Here is a 20859-nt window from a genome sequence, read left to right as displayed (position 1 = left end):
TTTATTAACCTGCACTGCCACACGTACTTACACCGCCAGCAATGAATGACTGTGTGCGTACGTGCAACCTCTTGTAAACATTTCATCATGGAGGACCTTTGCCCGTCTTGCCATCTGGAGCGAGTCACCTCCACGAGCGCAAGTAATTGTTTCTTCCCCTCCAGGATGTTGTTTATTTCCACATCTTTTGCATGGATTTGCTTCAGGTTAGCACATCCGCCTCGCACTTTCACGGTTCCCGGTTGGAGCCTTCACGAACAATTTCAGGTGGTTCATCACGTGCTTGACGCAAAATACTATAGGACTAATAAAAACCCCAAACACCCAGCAGCTAGTAAGTGTGAGATACTGCAGACGATGAGTTCTTAAGCAGCGCATGAGGAAGAAGAATCTTCTCATCATCCGAGCTGTTCTAATAAGAGGAAGCTGCTTTGCCCAAATAATGATGCAACTTCTCATTAGAATCCCACTCGGGCTCCGGTTTTAATGACTCGCTGTCTCGGGAATAATCATTTGCAAACTAAGAGTGTACTTTCTTCAAATAAGTACTCGGCACTTGTAGACTACACTACTTTAACACTCACAAGTCATTTTGAAGAGTTTGGAGAAGCGAATTGTGGAAATTAATTCTCCATTGTAAGATATTGTGGAGTACTCGTATGGAGACGCTTCATGAGAGCATCTTGTTTTTTTGAAATTGTGAAGGGGCTGACAAATTTTGCAAATATCCTGCTGGAAACGTTTTCATTGGTTTGTGCAAGCCAGCAGAGACGGCGGTAATCTCGCAGCCTCAGTCACAAATGTTCGTGCGTGTGCCCAACCCGTGACCTCCCCGACAAGCGCTCCAAGGTCCAAAGCAAAACAAGAAGCGCTTTTCATATTTGTCCTCGTGCAAGGCCTTCAAATAGATTAGCAGCAGTCGTTTAAATGCTCATAAAATGCTCAGAATACTCAACAAATTTGCCATGCTTCTTATTTTGCAGCTGCACAAACATTAACCAAAAAATCTTGATCAAGTCAAAGGCGACTTTTGGATTCTCTTCTCCTGAAGGCCTTTCGAGGCTTTTTTTTTTTTTTTATCCTCGTGTGAGTCACAGTTTCTCCCCGCACTCTTTGCTCCTCTCCTACGATACGATAACACAAAACCAAGGTGGTTTGACTTTGTGCTTCATTGTGCTGACTCAGGATTAGCTTGAGCCTCCTTCTGTACGCACGCCTTGGCAGCGGCCATCATTTATCTGGCCGGGAAATAGCAGAATGTTTTATGCATTGCCGGGCGACAGGCAACATTATTTTACCGCTATTACTCGCTGATAAGCAATCCATTAAGCAGATAAGGCAGCCGCATGCTAATATGTCCGCGCGCGCTTTCTTCGTTCGCTACCTTCAGCCGGTGAGCTATTTGCTACAGCATAAAACAATGGCGGTGGTGGGAAATAATTGCCTGCATTATTATCAGCGGCGGCTGAGAAAAAAAAAAAGAAAAACAGGAGGCAGGCTCGTTTTCATGTCGTCGTGATCTTGATGGAGCGAAAGCCATCTTAAGAGGAGCGATAGCGCTTATCACAGGCACCAGGCCAGCAGATGCCTGTTGATGGAGAGGGGGGGGGAGGGGCATCCTCAAAGAGGGTGGTCTCTGGTGCCGGCCCACTTTGCACCTCACAACGTAATAGAATAAACGGCAGCTATCTTTGGGCGGGAAAAAAATGAGATTGTGCAAAGTGTAATCGGAGGCGTGGGGGATGCTTTCAGTGTAATCAATCTGCAAAAAGGCTTTTAATGGAATCAATGCAGGCGAAAGGGGATTGATTTCCGCACTGGGAGGGGGAGCATGGAGGGGGCTGCCATTTTTAGACGTCAAACGTCTCCGTGCCGCCAAGTAGGTTAATTGTGTATCGAGCAAACGCCGCCCGTTTATTTCGTCGGTGGCGTCAAAGTATATTTTCGAAATATTAACTTCATTTGCATTCTTAAATTGTAGTATTGACAAACGTTTTTTGGAACAACAATCGACAGCATTTTTGTCTCGAGGTCCAGGAAACTTTCATTCCACATTAATTTGTGTAGACAGCAAAACCTTATTCAATGTTGAAGCAAATGGATGACCAGCTAGTTTTGGAAAAGTACTTGAGTACCCAAGCAGCACAAACGATTAATTCTCTTTGTCTGTTTACACTGCTGACTTGTGCAAATGCCAATTGAAGAATCTATATTTATTTTGCTGGCAGAATATTCCTCTATATTTACTTGAGCTTTTTCTTGGAAATTCATCCATCCTTCCATCTATTCAAGCTGCTAAAAGCTTCACTTAAGTGAACGAACGGCTAAAGATAGCAAACGCTCATTAAAGCTGCAAAAGCATTGAGAAGAGACGGCCATGTTTCTGGGTCACTCGGTGACTCGCGAGCAAAACCAGACTACTTCTCTTTCTTCGCTAAGAAAAATGATATTTAGGATTGTTTGCTTTACTTTCAATGCCATTTGACGGAGCTAAAAAAATAATAATCGTACATTAACCTGACCTTATTATGTGCTAGCCGGCTTTCAAGGACAAACCCAGGGCTCGGGGCAAGTCCCCCCACCCCCAGCACCCGACTATCCTTTCGAAGAACACCCGCAGTCCCTGATGTTCCATTTAATGACTTTGACGCTTGCGCACGGCGATGAGTCGTGCTATTGTTGTAACATGAAGCAGATCACGCGAGCTCAGATTCAAGCGCCATGTGGTCGCCTTCTGGCCGGAGGGAGGGAGAGCAGCTTGTACCAGAGCAGACTTGATCTAATCAATACTTTGCAATCTGGCGTCATCTGTTTCATATTAATACAGATACTTCCTGTGAAAGTCGATTCAAGCTTCAAATCCGGGTATATATTGTGTGAATTAAGCCCATTTTAAGATGAATTTCTCTTCGAGGGGCGGTTTCTAAATTGTTTGGCATAACTTTTGAATGAAGTGAAAGTCGTGGTGTTCCCGAGCCGCAAATGTCATGTCTCGGTGGACCGAATGTCAATCAGCGGAAAATATTCTAGACTGTTTTGGATAAAGTGAAAAGTGAATTGATAAGCACCGTCCACTTCCAACCAGTCTTTCATTTTGTTCTTTGAGCGGTGACCTCTGAGCAGACGCCGCCCGAGGGTCGGCCGCCACCTTTAGGTGGTTTCGTCAGCTCGTCCCCGCCGCCCCTCCCGCCTCCGTGCCCACGGGGCTGACAGGGGCCAGCGATTTACAGATTCGGCTGCCGATTGGGCCCTTTCAGGCCCCATCAGGCAGACAGGATGTTTGCCGGCATGTCATTTCACGCTTCCTGTGCGAACGGTGCTCAGTCGGTACCGTAGTGACCCGTGACATTCTGCATATGCTACCCCGGGCGTCATTCGTCACTTTTTGACAAGCCGTGCTGTTTTGCTCATGCAAATTTGCCTCCGCGTGCCCTTTTTGTTTCCGTTTTCCACATCCTGAGGATTTGGGTTACGCGGAGGACGAGGGCGAGCGGTAACGGCGTCCGCGGCGGCGCGCTACGGCAGCGGAGGATAGAAGCCGCCCCGCTGGAGGCACGCCGCAGGCTACGTCTGACATCTCTCTCTCTGACGGACTGATGAGATTACCCTGACATTTTTTTCTCTTCCAACTTAAATTGCATTACTAGCTGGATCTTATGTTAGGCAGATCTCCATATTATTCTCCGGGGATTTAAGTTCCATTTGACTCAGTCCCGCCAGGGATGCCATCGTCTTTACATGTATTATCCAATCTCCGTATATCCCATCTCAGTGCTTTCGGTTCCTTCCCCCAGTCGACTGGCGCAGGTCAGACCTTTTATTAGTCAACTATCCCGGCACGGCCGATTGTTAACACAAGGAACTAACCAACTGCTGCTGATAATTAAAGATAAGCAATGTGAAAAGCAAATCCAAACATAGACCATGAACCGTACAGATTGGGGTCAGGAGAGCATGTTTTGAATGCCATTCATTTGCATTTTCACCTTGACATTTAAGGTTAACCAGCAAATTAGGAGGCAGGGCGAGTGTGTGTGTGCACGCGCGTGTGTGTGTGTGTGTGGTTGGGGGTGGGGGTCTTACATATGGTAGTGCCGCATAACCTAATGGCATCAATTGGTCTCAAAGTCAGGGACAACATAGATTTCATTTCCCTTTTGTAGTATTTGATTGTTAGTTTAGTGGCACGTGGTTTCATCGCATTTAGTGCACAAAAATAAAAGCCTATAAGTGAATTTATAAAAAAGTGATGACTTTATATAAAACTTGCACAACAAAAATGAGGCATACAAATATATATCCATCATACTGCATGATAATATAATTGTAAAAAATATTTATTTAAAAAAGGATTTCCGTATAAGGCGCAACTTCAATGAATGGCCCATTTTAAAACTTTGTCCTTATATAAGGCGCACCGGACTATAAGGCGCACTGTCGGCTTTTGAGAAAATGTTTGGTTTTTAGATGCGCGTTATAGTCCAGAAAATACGTTATATAGTATTAATTTAAGAAATATAATAATAAAAGTCAAGGAAGGTAATTCACTTCTCCTGGGCACTTCATTTCCTTCTAAGCAGGAAATGACACTTGAGGAGCTTTTTAAAAAGATGATGAGGACACGCCAGGAGATGAAGGCAGTAAATCAGTTTGGTAACTGACGGTTTTGCGAGGGCGTCTTCAGACATGCAGGTGACAGCGGGAAAAGCACCCGACCGCTTGGAGATGGCGTCCGACTCCGATAAATGATACTAAATGATATGTTTTATGTGTGTGTGGGTGTGAGTGTGTCATGCTGTCTATGCAAAGCAGAGACGAGCAGCAGGTAGCGCACGCACGCACGCTGTGAATTATTTTGGCTAAGCGGCTCAGGGACGGCGCCGGTGACCTTGGATCCGCCGGCAGATCAAGATCTTCTCCATATTCATCCCCATCCGGACATCATGACTTAGCAATCATTAAAACGCTTGTGGATTTCGCCGCCATTGATCTCACGCGCGCTTACATATTAGCTCAATTGTTAGAATTCCAAAAGATTCGAGAAAAGATAAGCCAAAAGGCAAACAAAGACGGATAAATTCCATTACAGTTTATATGATGCTGTATCGAAATATGTAATCTGAATACGTCTTGGTTTCTCCGGGGTGAACCTCAGGGCTCAATCTTAGGACCACTCCGTTTTCCTCCTTAAATCAGCAACGCCATGACTAGATGGTTTTCAAAAAGATCACAGTTCATCAACATCTTATCCGAATGTATCTCTAAAATCATTTCACCAATTCAGTTCTGTCCACAGATGGTTGCATGTATTAAATCTTCCAAGCCATTCTGAAGATCGGTACTCCAAACCTCCCAGACGTTTCAAGGACCTCCGTAACCCTTTGAATCGGTTCAAGCACTTTGAGTCTCCAGTTTCCGTCACAAGAGCAGATTGAGGGTAAAGAGCCTTGGGGGGTGGTGGCAGCTCGTAATTGAACCAAGTCTGTTGCCGCATTGTTGCGACATGCGTGGGAGTCGCGTAGGAGGAGTGGAAATGGAGTCAGGACACCATTCTTTCCTGACATGTCGGGCCCACGGGCCGCCGCCCCCCCAATCCTCCGTTTGATGTCCAAATGGAGCTCAGCTTTATGCGCGTCCCATCTGCACCCATGGCGCTACTACAACAGCTCACACAATGAGCCTCATGCTGGACTTTGGATCCAAACACGTTGGCCACAACACTCCAAATCAAATGTTTCATTCAGAAACTGTTTTTCTAAGTGAACCCAAGTAAATCTGTAATATTGTCAGAAGTCTGGTATGTATCCAATCTTTGATTCGACTCCATAGCAATGCACTGGATTGAACTGGCTGGCATCAGGGGAGCCAATTGATGGAAAGGATGGAGGCTGCTCATGAACAGATTGGTCGTTATCACACTCTCACCAACCAAGGTATGAAGATAAGGTGTCCTGGTTCTAGGTGCGGGTTAGACAGCAGAAAGAGAAAAATCCTCCCACTGCTGAATTCGTTCTGGAAAGACTTTAGCCAATCAGATCTGTGAGGACAAGAAATTGGATTCCATTCAAAAGATGTGGTTAGGGTTTCAAATTAGGGTTCAGTTTTCAAATTCTGCCGTTTTGACGTTGCGGTGAGTTGCCGTGAAGGTCACTTGGAGGCGAAAACATAGGGCGTGTGCGGTGGCACTTGCTGGTAATTGCGAGCGCGTCTCGCTGGGGCGTCCTCAGCTCATAGGCGGCGCCCAACATGCTCGTTAGTTACACGCCTGTTCCCCGCAATTACCTGCCGCACGCTCAAGGTCGCATCAATTTCATCCGCAGACCTGCTGCCTCTTCCCACAACACACACACACACTTAAAAGCATAGCTAAATCCCCAAATGGCAATTATATCACGCAATCATCGTCCTCACACTGTCAGCCTGCGGCTTGTTTTTTGGCCTCTCTCTGTCATGCATGTTGACTTCCTGAAAATTATGCCGGTGATCCTCCTTAAGGGGACTTGGTAAGTCAGGGTTAGGTTATTGAGGTAAGGTTTTAAGGCTCAATTATTGTTTGAGCCCAGTTAGGGTTTCTTACAAGACAAAAATTAAATGAATTTTCAAGAACGGGCTGGAAGTTAAAATGACTGAAACCGGGTTTCAAATTTAACTTCCGAGCCAGGGTTAGGGTTTGGAATTAGGGTTTCACATGAGGGTATTGAGCCATTCTGTTTGTGTTCGGGCAGCTCTGCGCTCCGCTCGAGTGCACTTTAAAAGCTGAGCATTGCTCCAATCAAGGCGCCGCGCTGCACAACATCTGTTTGGACATTTGAGTCCATTTGCTGCCACGTAGCTTGGCAAGCCGCCCACGCCGCCACCTGTTTACCACAACACGAACTCATGCCCCCCCCTACAGCTTCCCCATCACACTCAGTCCCAATTTGGAAGCGCGGCGGGAAACCTCATCCGATCTGCGCTAAGTAGCCTTGATTTGTTTGCGCTGCCGATAAAACGATTGAGTCGTCATGTGACAACCACGGAGGAGGTTGTGATGACAGGGCCCGATGGCGGAGCTGATTAGCCAGGACGTCGCGGCGTAGGGGTTCAAGGGGAGTTGGTCGTTTTGTGATTGAGTGTGTCAGGATTATCGGGCCGGGCCATCGGCAGCACGTGTTCATGCGTCCTACGCGGTCAGCTGATTGGTATTTTATCCCTATCGTGATTGAATCGTTTTACAAAGGTTTGAGTGCTTAGCATCGGATGCTAACCACAATCTGATGCACCTTTTGGCTACGGTTTTGAGAGTCATGTAAGAGACATGAGATGAGAAGAGCGAGAGTGATCAGCATCCGATGCTGCCACCGCCTTGCCTCCCCCTCAAGGGGCGTGGGCAATCCCGTCTCGGGATTGGCAGTTACTTGGCCTAATGCGTCTCAAAGCTGTCCTTGAGTGCATCCAGCAGCCGCCGTGTCACCACCGCATGATTAATTGCTGGCCGGGATCAGGGAGGGAAAAAAAAGGTTCTGGACGCCCCCCGGGGAACAAACAAAGCAGCTTAACCATTTAGCGCCTGCAGGTAGCACTCCATCCACACACCTGACACCAGGAAGTGTCTTCTAACACGCAAAATCTTCCCGTAGAGATGGGAAGGCAAGCCACAGAAAACTTCCTCAATGTCGTAAATGTTGTTTTTAGGTGACAAAACAGCCTTCGTGTGAAATGATGTATCTGCGACGAGACCAATGTACAAAAACTCAAATTCGACAGAGAGTCAGGAGGAGATAAGACTCAAGTCATCAGATTGCTCATCTTACGTTGAATTCAGTAGTCGAGTGGCATAGTCAGCTCGTGGTTGAATCTCCCGATCAACGCGAGCCCGGATTTTCCCTCCGAGGCTCCTGCCAGACATGAGTGTGCAGAAAAGTTAGTGTGTCCTTAGTGCTAGCCGATCTCTAAAAATGCCGACAGACTTCTGCCGGCGCCGATAAGGGGGTCAGCGCCGCTTGCCGAGATGGGCCGACTCCTGGCGATCGGCGACTCGGGCCGCTCGAACGCTTGCACCTGAGCTGACCCACATTGGCCGACATCTCCAATTGGCCCTGAAGGAGTCGGCGGCAGATGGCCGTCATAGTCCACAAGCTACAGATAAGGGCCATTCATCAAAGCATTAGAGCGCTGCCGCAGAAGAAGGCCAGTGGACATGCATCACGCTCTCCTCCAAAATGTAGCCCATAAATAATTCGGCCTCCTTTACTGCCCCAGGCCCGTCTGGTCTGATGGCGTATTTTCATAAATAAGACCGTTTAGGTTGCTGATGTCAGACTATGTCCCCCGCCCACTGGCCGGCTTTGCTGCCTGTTTGCTCGCTTGACCTTTTTTCATCTGCCTCTAAGGAAGACGAAGAAGAAGAAGAACCTTGATGTGTTCCAGAGCCACAACTCAGCAAGTGTAACTGATTTACTGGGCCCCGTTCTTGTAAAGTTAACTCTCGCTGTAACCTCACAAAAGCTTCAATAGCACAGTGTGTCAAAATCCCCAATTTTACGAAAGAAGTCAGCAGGGACACGTAATCGAGTTAAGTCGCTCATGAAGTCACTGATAAATTCACTAATGACATCACCGATGAAGAAATTCAAGATGTCATTGTCCAGACAAATATTTTAGTGATGAAGACAGTGAAGCGTTATCGAGAAAATCAACCAGTGTCCCTCTAGTGGCCCGTGGCAGTGTTGCACGTGATCCGCGAAATTGGAAATGGAAAAAAATTGCGACATTTTTAAAAATAAAATTGATTTATTATTTAGACTTGATTTATATTCCAGCCAATTTTGTGAATCATTTACCCATCCAAATTATGTCAAATGTTGCTGAGATTCCCAAAATAAATAGCCTGTATAGGTCGATCCTCCTTTAGTGCAAAATAAAATATTCCGCCAAAGCAGTGGCCCCCGAGTTGCTTCTAGGTTATAATGGTGGTCCCTTGGACAAAACCAGTTGAAAACTCATGGTCTACATAAAGTCGATGAGAAGTCAGTGAGAATCACTCCTGACGTCATTGTTGCTGAAGTCACTGTTGACATCATTGATGAACTCAGGTTTAGGGTTCGGAGGTATGATTTGGGTTGGGGTTATCACTGATGAAAGTAATTACTGAAGTCAAGTTTTTGAGTATTCCAATTAAAGTACACACGTGTCCAAGTGCGTCCAGCCCATCAAAGGCGTTTTACCACAGTCATCGTGAGGAGTTTGATTAGCGGCTTGCAAGGTCTCACTGCCCACTCTTACACTTGATTATAATTTCCAGTGCATTGTGCGTCAGCGCCGAGCCACCTCGAGACATTTAATTTGAGCTAATCAACAACACGTTGTGATTAGCTAGGAACCGCCACAATCGGAGGGCGATTTGCAGCCGTCTGATTGGCTATTTGTCCTACGCTCAAGCTTAAAGGGCAGCGTTAGCTGTGTGGGTTAGCGGTAGGAGTCAGTTTGTCATTGACCGCATCGCGTGTTGACAGAGTTTTTCATTAGCTTCATTGTGCAAGTCATTAAGTGGTGGTCTTGCTATTAGCGTAATTGTCAGATCTATAATGGTAGAACAAAAGTTGACATACTTTGCAATCTCTCACATTCACAAATTGGACTTAAGTGTTCATGACACATTGTTTTTTTGTTTTATTTTCTTGAACAGAAGTAAAAATATCTTTCAGGGTAATTCTGTCGTGATTTTGTTTTTTGTCTTTTTTTAGTTTGGATTAAATTAAATTTCCCTCATTCCTCGTTGCCTCGGTTTGTTTTTAATTCCTGGTTTTGGAATTGTTTTTTTATGACTTTTTTTGTTTGCTCCTTTGTTCCCTTTTAATAAAATTAACGTTTGAGTGCCCACCTACCTTTTGTCCTTGTTAACCTTAAACAGTTACACAAAAGCAAATTAAGGAGCAAATGCTTGTGTTGATTAAAAAATAGTCTAACCCACAGATGTCAAACTCAAGGCCAGATACGGCCCGCCACATCATTTTATGTGGCCCGCGAAGACAAATTGTGCATCAAATACGTGTATCATTACTAGAATTGCAAATTGTCTTCACTTTTAATAATATCTTTTTTTAATATTTGACCAGTTTTTACTCATCTGATTTGAAAACGAGTTATTTGTCAGTTTGTTTTGTAGCTTTTACTGTAATATGAGGTGCTCATCCATATATTTGGGTTGACAGTCATAATGGCCCCCCCGAAAGAAGCTATGGCTACAATGCGGCCCACGAAAAAAAATGAGTTTGACACCCCTGGTCTAAACTGTTGATGAACATTGTGTGTAGCAATCCTAAAGCTACAATTCATACACTTGTTTGTCTCAAGGTCTTCATTGTGACGCATGATTTTATTGGGCGTGTGAGGAGATAAAGGCTCACATGATGGCCGTCTGTAATTGCATCGGAGCAAAACCAAGCGCATTAGCAGGCCTGCTCATCTGCGCGCCGCCGTATTTTATTTCCTCCTGCTCGCCTCTTGATGGAATTATTAGCCTCTTTGTCCCGAGAAGCAGGAAGCCATCAGGAAGGCGGCCTATCCCGGGGGGAAGATGGACCCCCGCGATACGGCTCCAGAGATCCTCAGAGGGCAAACAGTCAGATTGGAGGATTTAGAGCTCCGCTTTGCTGGGATGGCACGGCGTCCGTCATCTGCTTTGGCGGAGCAGCTGCGACTTATTACCAAGCCCTCAGCTTCCTTGTATTTATCATAAACATTTCATGCAGCAGCTGGTGTTCCTGCACTCTCACTGACAATAAAAAAAAAAAGGACCCACAGCACAGATTGTCAGGATTTTCTCTTACTGTCCCTCATCCATTTCGCCGCAATCTCACGTATGGATCCAGCCCGGCTTACGGTCCATCTCCTCCGATTGGCTAATGATCCATTCGGAGCAGTTGGGAAAATATCCGTCTCAGTTAGTAGCGCTGTGCAGAAGTTTGAGGGATCGGGAGTTCGGAATCAATACGGCTATCAGGGAATGCTGACATGATGTATGCTCACTCTACTAGAGTGACTGTGGAGAGGTGAATGTAGGTTACTTTAAGAAAAATCATCAGGGGAAGGGGAAAAAAAAGAAATCTTGATCTCTACTTGTCGTTTTTTACAGCATAAAGACTGAGTAAGATGTAGTGTTGCGGAAGCCTTTAAGTCGGAACGCTTTAAACGTTTTTGTTTTTGTTGACTCGGCAGGAAGGTTCTTTGGGTCAGGAGCTTTTTCAACTTTGTGGAGTTCACTCGGCGGGTGTCCCGAGAGTGGACTCAGCTTTCAAAAAGCACTTACGTTAGCTACACACCAAAACACCTTTAGCTGAGGAATTATTTGCTTTTTGTTGTACAGTCACAAATATGCCAAAATGGTCCCTCGGGATGAAGATGTCCGTTCGTCCGCACCGCGTTTAGACGAGTGAGCCGGAATTATACCTGCAATTACAGCGTTAATCTGAAAGCTCGCTCGGTGGCAAGTTGGCATGGTCGTTCTTTTCCGATCCGGGATTTAGCGGCATTGTCTGAGCGTGCGCGGACGGCTAAATGAAGAAATAGATTTTGTTAATGAAAAAACGGCAACAGATGGCGGCGGTAAACCCGCTCCCCGCGGCGCTCCAACGTTTGCCGCACAACGGCGTTGCGGATTAAGGTCATTTTTGCCTGCTTTTTCAATTTTCAGATTCATGCTCAGAGGGAGAGAACATGGCAAGCTGCCCGTGCAACTCTCAGGGAAATCCAAATGTCAATGAGCACATATTAGAAATGTGGAAATAGTAGAGCGCAGACAGCAAGACTTGATGGGAAAAAAAAAAAAATGATGGGCCCGGCTCATCTCATGCGAGCCTTTCACTGCATTAGCTCTTTCTGAGTGCAAAAAATCTGATTCTTTTTCAGTAGAATGTCTTTTTTTTTCTTCGGCGATGTCCTTGCACGACTCTCACCAATGTCATTTGAATGTCAGTGCTTGAATGAAGCAATTTTGCACAAGACAATGGCCAATTTGCAGCCGACAAATTACATTCCATTTTTCTCCCACCGCTAAGTGAATTGAAAGTTCTCCGTGGTGGGCTCCCGTCGCCTCCAGCGGCCTCCTGCCGCAGTCATTGAGGGAAAAACACACACGTGGATCTGTATTATTTTCTTCTTCTACAGCAAAATGTCATGTTTGTGTTGACCGAGCTGCTGTGTGTCGGCGTAGCAGCGCCCGCTCGCCATAAACAGTCCATTAGCATCATGATTGCAGAGCACACAATGGGCACTTTTTGCTTCCATTGAAAATGCGACACCATCACCCACACAAATGTCAACTGCGTATTTAAGGCTTTATTATATGTTGCTTTAGTTGATGATGGTGAGAGCGGCTTGTTGGACTTTTTGTCATTTTGGATGAAAATGTATAAGGGTCGTTGTTTTTGTGATTGGAGGTGTTTTTTTTTAGTTTTTTTTTATTTGATGTGTTTCTGGTGTTGTCCCCCGGACGTTTGCCGATTTAATTTCCTACTTGTACCGAATGAACTGGAAATAGATGAGAGGATTCACCTCAAAGGGAAGCTCTCCTGAACATACATTTGGTATAATCACAGAAGAAAAATAATAATGTCATTCTATACCATTGATATGATTGTCAATCTGAAGTTGTTTGGAACAAGTGTCTGATCTTGTGAGGAGCAATGTGAGACTGGCAGCTTAACGCCATTAGCACAATAAGAACAACAAGAACAATCGGCGTGTCCCTCAAGTGGTGTGACAGATGTCGCGTTTGCATATGCTCGTCCTCAACACAAACACATGTAATCCTGTCGTGATGGGAGAAAGCTTGCAGATGATGGCAGCGGTGGGCGGGGGAGGGATTATTAGGTGGGCTTGTTTATCATCTTACAAAAAAAGGAGACTGGAACCCATCTGGACTTTAACCCTTGATCTCCTCTGACTTCCATTTGACAGCCATCATGAACAAAGTCAGGACTTTTTGTCCAAGATCCATCCATGCTGAATGATGTCATGAATGAAATGAGGGGCCTAGGATGCTAAGGTGACGATGCTAAGCTAATGGAAGATGCTCTCCCATCGGACCTGAGCGAGTGAGCTTATCCCAAGCGTCAAAGTGGAACAAGCAGCAGGTGAAGAAATGTGAGAGCTTCATATTTTTAGAAGCCATCAACCTGCACATTAAATATAGCACAATGAAATAGGGCTCCTTGTTTCATTCCACTCTCATCTTGAGGACGTAGCGGACTTGCCTCATCCAGATTGATGTCTACCGGCAAGAAGAATCTGAGGAAAATCCTACTTTGTTGCTCCCGTGAGACCCTTTAATAATAATAATTATTTCGAACCCCTGCTAAATTGATATTTCTTTTGTTCAGTTTCCAGTGAAAATAAACCAGGGAAAGCTATTAAAGCTGCAAGCCTTATTCTTCCACCATTGGGCCAAACTTTTCCATTGATAGCGGGTGATATGATGAGTTTTGTTTCTCAAAGGAGAAAGAGTAGAGCAGGAGAAAGTCTGACGGCGGCGAGAAGAACAAAGCCGAACGGCGCTGCAGCCCGCCCGCCCGCCCGGCTGCCTGCCGCTTCTCTCCCCAGGGTGTTCGTTAATCACCCTTTTAGATCCGTCAGCCAGTGGGTGGGCCCATTACCCTTCAACGGCGGCGAGAGACTGCACTGCCGTTCCCGTCGCTCCGAGTGAGCAAGACAAGACTTAATGAAGAAATAAACAAAATCAAGTGGAGGGAGGCGCCAAGAGCGAGTTGTTCATTAGGACAAGGTTCCAGGAAGCACGCTGGCACTATGGAAGAGCTGCAGCTGGAAACACCTTCTGTCATTGCGGTCGATCCGACTTCAAGTCATCTACGATGATGCTGAAGCTTGGAGTCAACTCGAACGAAACGTGTTGGACATTTCCAACCTTGAGGAAGTTCCTGTTCTCTTGCCAAGATGCGTTCAAGGATGCTTGAATGAATTCAGTTCATTTTGGCCTTCCTGTACGTGTCCCAATAGTTTTTTTTTTGTGTATTGTTTGTATTGATATTTTGTGTTTTGGTTAGAACTTTCGCCAAAGCCAAAGCATGACGTCCATCTCGCCGTAGAAAAGTGCAAAGACAACGAATGAACCAGTTTGATAAAGCGTATTGCCAGCCAAGCAAGCCATTACCGTAATTGACCCGCTCTTACGTCGTCAATAAATAAGCAGCCAATTAGAGCGCCATCTGCTCTGTGTGACCTTGACTTAATGAAGGTCATGGTTGCCATTGATCAGGCTTGCAACAAAAGCAGATCACTTTGTTTCAAGCATGATTGTAAAGTCATGTTGCCCTTGATTTTTCACACGACGGAGATAATCCCATGCAACAATATTTTCGAGATTGACGGCGTTCCAAAATCACGAGCCTTTAAGAGCAGCTCGGTGGCAATTTACCTTCAACGATTGGCTCGGTGGACGAAGGCCAGTCAACTGCTTCGAGTGTTGACTCACTCAAGTCAATAAACAAACAAATGGCCGAGCAGTCCATCAAATCAAATAGTCCGCCGGGTCAAAGAAAATGACTTTCAAAGTGGTTGACTCGCTCGGCTCTCGTGTCATGTCTTTCCTTTTAAAGATGCACGTGAAAAGAAAAGCACAAGAAAAGGTAAACAAGGCAAAAAGCAGCGGCGGCAACGTTAAGCCCGTCAATCCTAAAGTAATAAAAAGCATGTTAGTAGGTAAATAAAATGCAAGCTGAACAAAATGGAAGAACAAACAGATGGCAGATGAATTAAGAAGCCGCCTCCCTACACACGCATTAATATTCACGACTGTCACGTTGAGAGAGAAACAAAATGGGAAAAATAAAATAGCGCTCTTGTTCCGACACGTCTCGTCTAGTAAGCTCTCCACAACACTCAAAGATAAATTGATGCACATACAAAGAAAGAAATTCGTAAAAAGCTTTCAGGCGCCGCATGAGGTGGTACGTCTCAATTAATCCTGATTGGTTGTTGGCCTAATGGACACGGACAACACCTTGCCAGGTGGAATCTCGCGTCCCCCGAAGGAGACGGCGCCCGCGGCGGGTCATATGTCGGCTCCTTTGATGAGAGCATTTGATCATATGTGCACATGCGCAGGCTGCCGGGAATATAGTGCATCTCTGATGTCATGGGAACGGACAGGACATCATCCACCGCGCCGCTTCCTTCACGTCAAAGAGCAGAAAGGATGCAAATGAGGCCCACTGCAGGTGGATTCAAAGGTGAAGCGAGCAGCACCATGTGGCTTGATGAGCTTTTTCGTTCCCCTCTCACAAAGTCAATCAAATATTTTTTTTTAATTTTTGAATAATAATAATATATTATATATATATTATTGAATAAAATAATATATTTATATATATGGATATTTATATATATATAAGAATAAGAATAAAAACTTTTTTATTTATTTAAGTTTTTATTCTTCTTATATATTCTTATTATTTATTATATATTATTAATTAGTGTATATTACTCTTTATTTATATATATAAATATATATCATATATATATTAATCATATATAATAAATAATAATAATATATATATATATATATATACATATACATATATATATATATAAATATATATATATATATATATATATATATATATATATATATATATATATATATATAAGAATAAGAACTTAAAATATATATACATATATATGTACTTAAATAAAAACTTCTGAAACTCCAAGAAATAGTGGCATTGAAGCATAGGAGTTTTGTAGATTTTAAAAATGGATGAATGGATTTTTAAAGGCTTCTGGTACACTAACAAGAGAGTCATTATATTAGGAACGCTGATAGCAGGCGGTGACAAATGTATTATGTCAAGTGAGAGTTTTACTTCATGAACACGACCGGGCAGCCTCCATGCGGTTTGCTGACACATGAACAAAACAGCCATCACACGCATAAAGCGGAACATGAAAATGGGTTGTCCTTGTTGGAATCGTCCATGTATGTGTGTGTGGCCACTGGAGTTAATCATTCACATCGAATGGGGGGGGGGGATGACAATATGTTAGTGGTGGCCAGCAAATGAATGAGTATGCCCGAACGGTTTGTTTGCATGCTCTTTGTTTAGGCAAATAAGGCCTGATGTTGTGGAGCAGATGTACAGCTCTGGCTGCCAAAGTCCCGACTGCCCAAACGCGTCTGCCACATCGCATCACGGACAACGAGGAGGCCTTTCAATGACGACTGGCTTTTGGTCAAGAGAGAGAGAGGCTTTATTGATCAATGGTTTCATGATTGAATCACTCGTGGAGCTGTATTTGCTACAATGGACCTCATTCAGAAAAATTGGATGAAAAAAATTGGATTATGCATGTTTGGTAACAGGGCGACGGCTAACTCAAACAAGACGGTATGAGCTCATAGATTTTAGCTCATTAGTCATCGATAATAAAAATGATTCATGTATTTGGGATTGTATTTTTATTCATATGACAGTTTGATGAGAAGACAGCCTTGAAGGTGTCGGGGGGGGGGGGGTTGGCGAGGTGAAGGGAGACTTGCGGTGAGGCGCAGTGACAAGGTCAAAGTCATCTACATGTGTCAGGGAAGCGGGTCGTTTGGAGAAGGCTCAGGCCGGCGACCACAAAGGAAACAGGAGGGCATCAAACACGCGGCTCTCGGCCTCTGGGGGGTCTCGGCTTGCCGCTCACCTTGGAGGGAGCGTTAGCTGTCAGGGTCACGCCAAGCGCCCCTCATGCTAATGGCGGCTCACGGCTAACCCCTGCTCGCTATGAGGAGCGATGAGCTCTGACAAGATTCATAAAAAACAAATCGTAGCGTATCAGAGCTGCCTTTGTCTTTCATACAAAGATGGGAAGGGAAATTATCAATATGGTGTCTTAAGAAAATCAAGAATGTTTACAAATGCATTTGCTGAAGGTCTCAGCTCTACGGCTGGATTTAATTTGACAGCAACCGATGGAAACCCGACGAAAATCCCAAACCACATCCCTTAGGTTTTGGCTCACATTGGTGGAAGAGACGGCGGGAACGCCGCTTGAACCGACCTCAGCTCATGTTCCCGCCACATGTGCAGGTTCCTTCACGAAAATAGCCGTTGCTATTCAGAGAGGAACCAAAAACATTTTGAAAAAATCTGAAAACTTTTATTTGATTTGAATAGTTATTATGAGGACGTTGGAAAACAGAAATACGGAAGTAAAAAGTACGGAAGGGTTAAGTCACGGTAAAGACGTCAACGTTAATCATTACTGACAACAACATTGCCTGAAGGGCAAGAAAATCTAATGTTTGCATCCAATCTCGGCGGAAAGAGAATCTCAACTAATGAATCAACAAGCAATTACATCGCATGAAAACGTCCTGACAATTTCTGCAACCGGCGAGTCGACGTCCTGCTGCCCGCCATCACGAGGTGGAGAACATCGGGATAATTAGTCCGGAAGCTGCTTCGTGCCCTTCTCTGGAAATTCAAGTCACCCCCTCACGTTATTGGACTGCAAATGTGCTGGAATGAGGACGTTCTCTTTTCTCTCTCTCGACTTGCCGATGACTTGGCAGCGTCCCGTCGCTCGGCGGGAGAAAGTCACCTTGTTCTTAGTCCACTGTGGGGATTGAACCCGAGGCAAATCTCCCAGCCGCTACCTCAGCCGTTTTCCACCTGCGCCATGCAGGGGGGCCTTGGAAAGGTCAGTGAATTGGGGAAGGGGGTCTTCATGCAGAGAGGAGTTCTCAATCTCAGCACGGGGAGACTTTCCAAAGGGGTCAGGAGGTATCAGCTAGCGGAGGCATTGTGTTGAATCAGAGGGGGAGGGGTCGAGGAGGCCAAACTCATCGGAGCGCCAAAATGGAGCCCGCGATTGTGTCTGTTAATAGACTCGGCCACCGAGGGGGAGTTGGAAAACTGGAGAGTGGGTCACGGCCGATCCGGCAGCAAACTCGGGGTGAAGGACGGCGCTGTTTTATTTGTACAAGTTCACACAAATGCTTGGTCATTATCGTTAGCGATCAGCGCAATTATCAATTAGCCCTGAGCAAGTCCAGACATCTCACTCGGGAGGAAGGTGTTGCGTGCAATCAGAGCCACATGTACGAGTATTCCCAAACCAATCGGACAAATTCCAGAACCCCCTTATTTGTCCAAATGGGCCGCTTCCTGTTTTCCCAAGTAAATGCTCCCAAGTGAAGATGGCTTCAATTGATGGTCCTCAACGAGATGCAAGTCGTTCACGCACGGTTTCTCGCTCTCCCTTTTGTCTGGCCGACTCATCCGACCGACGTGACCTTTTCACCACGGGAAACGTTAGCGGCCTAAAGAAAGAAATGAACTGAGAATGCTGAAATGTGTCTCCAAAGTAATAAGACACGATTCCCTCTGGGCTCGTTGGAAGGTTCCTTCCCGCAATCACATTTTGTGAACAGGACAAAGTTTGTCATTTAATGTCGCAGAAAGTGACAAAGCTTCCCCAAGAGCGATGTTGACACTTTGCGATGATGTCACCAATGCATTTGCGGATGGCCTAATAAGTTGTGCATATTTCATGCGGCAAACGATCTCTGGCCTCCTCCCGTCACACATGATAGCTGGAGATACGGCGCATGGGTATTTATAGTTGTGTTGCCAGAGAGGCCAGCCCGCAAAGACACACGCTGATGATGTTAGCGTGATAAAAATAATGCCAGCCATCCATCACGGACCCGCAGGCGGCTTTGTCTTTATGGGCGAGCTGCTGCTGCTGCCGCTGCTGCAAAGTAACCTGACGCCACAGATGGATTTGTGATAGGAGCACTTTCAAAATTCAACTCGGGACAAAGATTTTGTCCTTCTACGACGACTACAAAATGTGACTCCATGATGGATTCTTTTGTGACGGAAGCATCTCCAAGGGTAAAATAAAACAAAATAGTTGACGGACCGAGTATTCATCGATTTTCAGAGTGGTGACGACTGAGTTTATTCGGAATTCAAATACCCACTCCAGCCAAAATTGGCAAGATATGCCGAGGACCCCCAAAGAGGCGAATCTTTTGTCTGAATAATCCAAGCGACCTTTTCCTTTCCACAAAGCAACTCAATTAACATTGCGTGTGTTGTTCAATTTTGATAAAACTGCTCCCGTGACACATGTCCGTCTTTTGCCAAAACCTGCATGGCGCAACCGCCCACTCCTCACCCCCCCCCCCTCGCCCAAGATGGTGGTAATTTCGAGGATGATTCCTACAAATTCCCTCAGTGTATTCTCACAATGGTAGCGAAAACAATAACGTGGTGTCTAGAGAGAAAAAAATAAAAAATCGTTTGCAGCAAAGCTCGCTGGGAGTCCAAACATCCAATCTCTACCTGGCAGGTTACTGGAGTGCTGTCCGGATAACAAGCTGCTTTTCTTTTTTTTTTTTTTTTTGGGATGCAGGGAAAAACAGCTTCACTTGTAATTGGGAAGCCAGAGCAAAAATACACAAGCCAGTGGAAATATTTGCACAAACTTAGCAATTTGAGATGAATGTAAACCTCAGGTTGTTTTGTTATTTTGAATAATTGATCAGAAACGGGAGCGACGACTGTGTTTGCAGTCTGCCTCAGTCCGTCATTACACTCTTGAGGGCATTCCCTCCCGCTCAGGAGCTTCCTGATCCCCAAATGTAAGATGAGAGCAGTGAAAATCTGCAGAGGCGGATCCCCAAAGGAAGATTCCTCAGATGCAGATGTTGCTAAGGGAAGGCAGATGTGTCCTTGAGTTGCATACCCTCCCATAAGAATGGCTCAAGGTTTGGTGAAGCAGCATGGGGCTCATTGCCCAAGGTTACAAGCCATCCATTTATTTATTTTATATATATATATATATATACTATATACTATATACATACATAATTCGTTTTTTTTTTTTGTGATCACTGCTTCAAGAATTGTACGCCTAGAATTTGTCCAATGCTCTGCCCATGCATTAAAAACATTCTTGAAGATTCTTTCATTGAAAATCATTCGGATCACGAAGCAGAGAAAAGTTTGTTTTTGTTTTTTGCTTTTTTCCAGAAACAACTCTCAGCACGCCTCAGCATCGCTAAGCGTTACCAAGAGTGGACGCGTAATTGGCGACTGCCATTCCGTGCAGCGTTTCCATCATATTTTTGTTTCAAGCGAATATTGCGTGACCAGCGCTGGCTGCATGGCGATGGAGAAGAAGAAGACCAAGGCAGCAACTTTTAAGGGAAAGAGAATCAGCAGAGGAAATCTGCTGCAGGAGCGAGTCTGTGTCCGAGGAAGACACTGTCAGTAAACGGCCGTGTTTTGATAAGATGAAATTAGATAGTCGGGCCGACGAGATGACATGTCAGGTGTTTAGGCCAATCAGTGGACATCATCCTACGTGGCTATGCTAGCAGAATCCCCCAACTCTGCAAACCACCGGAATGATCACATCATTTCAGATGAAATGGAAGTCAACTCTTCGTAGGCACCGGATAATTTTGCATGAACCGCATCCAGCAACTTCCGACACCGTAGGAATTATTCATAGAAACGATTTCACGGGAATTGTTTGGAATACAAAAGAGGATGTTGAAGCCATCCAAACACAGATGACTTGTTTGGAACACCATTGCCGACATTTGGTAGGGGACCTCAGCAAGAATACGGCCCAAATTTAATCAGGAGATTGTTGAGAATTGCCACAAATCTTGTTTGAAAGCAGAAGTCGAGGAAACTATAGTGACATCAAAATAGAAATACTATTATTCAATTCATGCAGAGGAACACTTGGGTGAAAGGGCAAGAAAAATGGTGGCAGTCCGGAATTGTTGCTCCGGATTTTGAGTTTGCCACAAGCGCTTTGGAGCTGTTGGGGAGAATAATGCTGAAAATTCCTGAT

The 20859-nt window shown here is 45.1% G+C and overlaps 1 long non-coding RNA gene across 1 annotated transcript in view; it reads left to right on the top strand.

Moving 5' to 3' along the window:
• The window catches only part of LOC137839645 (uncharacterized), a 71031-nt gene extending 54676 nt beyond the window's left edge, over nt 1-16355 (top strand). Inside the window, exon 3 of the long non-coding RNA XR_011085678.1 lies at nt 16101-16355. This is a non-coding gene — a long non-coding RNA (uncharacterized lncRNA). The remainder of the gene's footprint in view (nt 1-16100) is intronic.
• The last annotated feature ends 4504 nt before the right edge of the window (nt 16356-20859 follow it).

Source organism: Syngnathus scovelli, chromosome 18, assembly GCF_024217435.2.
Source record: "Syngnathus scovelli strain Florida chromosome 18, RoL_Ssco_1.2, whole genome shotgun sequence".
NCBI lineage: Eukaryota > Metazoa > Chordata > Actinopteri > Syngnathiformes > Syngnathidae > Syngnathus > Syngnathus scovelli.
The sequence above is the reverse complement of the archived record's forward strand: the minus strand, read 5'-3'. Positions and strand labels throughout refer to the sequence as shown.